The sequence below is a fragment of the Octopus bimaculoides genome, chromosome 18 (genome assembly GCF_001194135.2).
Source record: "Octopus bimaculoides isolate UCB-OBI-ISO-001 chromosome 18, ASM119413v2, whole genome shotgun sequence".
NCBI lineage: Eukaryota > Metazoa > Mollusca > Cephalopoda > Octopoda > Octopodidae > Octopus > Octopus bimaculoides.
Genome location: NC_068998.1, coordinates 54,908,723 through 54,910,156, shown reverse-complemented (window position 1 = coordinate 54,910,156; position 1,434 = coordinate 54,908,723). Strand labels below are relative to the sequence as shown.

At 33.1% G+C, this 1,434-nt stretch overlaps 1 protein-coding gene across 4 annotated transcripts in view; it reads right to left on the bottom strand.

Moving 5' to 3' along the window:
• Positions 1-1,434, bottom strand: part of LOC106883074 (protein prune homolog 2) — a 120,744-nt gene that overhangs the window by 115,538 nt on the left and 3,772 nt on the right. The gene's annotated exons all lie outside the window — the stretch shown is intronic.

Below are 1,434 nucleotides of genomic sequence, written 5' to 3'. Positions count from 1 at the left end.
TATATATATATATATATATACATATATAAATATATATATACACACATAAATATATATATACACACATGTATACATATATACACACACACACACACATATATGTACATGCACACACACACACACACATATATAAGTTAGAGAGAGAGGAGCGAGAGAAGTGGTTAGAATTAATATTTGAAGAAATGACGACAGTAAAAGCCGACAGCTCGATCCCCATAAATATTTTCACACTGCATTAAACAAATAAAATAGAAACGAGCCAACCAGCTCGTCCGACTTGGCAAAACACCTGAATGTCTTGAATAAAGATTCATTGGACAATATTAGCCGTAATAGAGAAAAAAGATGACAACGTCACAGCCGGAATGCCTTTGATCAGGGATGGGTTCGATCAAAGCTGACCTGGAGTTAAATAAATCTCAGGGAAAGAAAATTGGCAAAAATCATGAGCTTATTTGATTTTACTCGAGAGAGAAAAAATAGATTCAAAGAAGGAAGTGACAGCATTGAATTAAAAGTTTTAAATATTTCAGTCAAATCGATTTAGAAAGATTTAAACTGTGTGTGTGTGTGTGTGTGGTAGTAGGTGGTGGTATTGGCGTTGAGGTTCCAATCTTAATTTTAATGTTTTAAAAGTGGTAATTATTGTGAATGCCAAGAAAGTTGATGAAGCAAAGACAATGAGTTCCAACATCACCATGTCTCTCTGTTGCTGCTAATAATGGATGGGAAACGAGAGCCAAAGCTTGCCTACGTAAAGGAAGGGTGAATTTCCTTTAGAATTGAACAAAAACAAATTCTATTGATTTCTCACTGATACAAAATTCAAATGTCGAGGGTGTTCTACAGAAGACGACGATTAAATCGAATCTCCATATATTCCAGTAACATGACTGGTACTTGGACAGACATTAATAAAATAGGAAGTGAAATTCACAGCTGTTGTTGAAATGTCAAACAAATGCGCAGCATTAGATACATGTGCTTTTTTGAATAAGGGTCACTTCTTAAATTAACCAAGAAAGCATCGAAATGATAATAATAGACACAAATAACAATTATGATGATTCCTTTATTGTCCACGAAATGTTTACGAGAAAAAAAAAATCGTTATCCTTGTTGCTATTTCTACGGCATTGAGTCTAAATTATTATAATTCTTTATTCCACGCTGGTATTTCAAGCGGCATCCCCTATCAAAAAAGCACTAATTTAGACACAAGACCACACAAATAATAATAATGATAAAAATAATAATTTCTAATTTAGGCCCAAAAGGCAGCACATTTTCGGAGAAGGCAACAGGAGGGATCTCATCGATTCCTGATTTGATGCCAAATAAAATGCATTAAACGATGGTGGCTGTAAAACAGAACTATTATTAATATTTATATTATACTCAACTCATATATATTAAGTTATTATACGAATTATT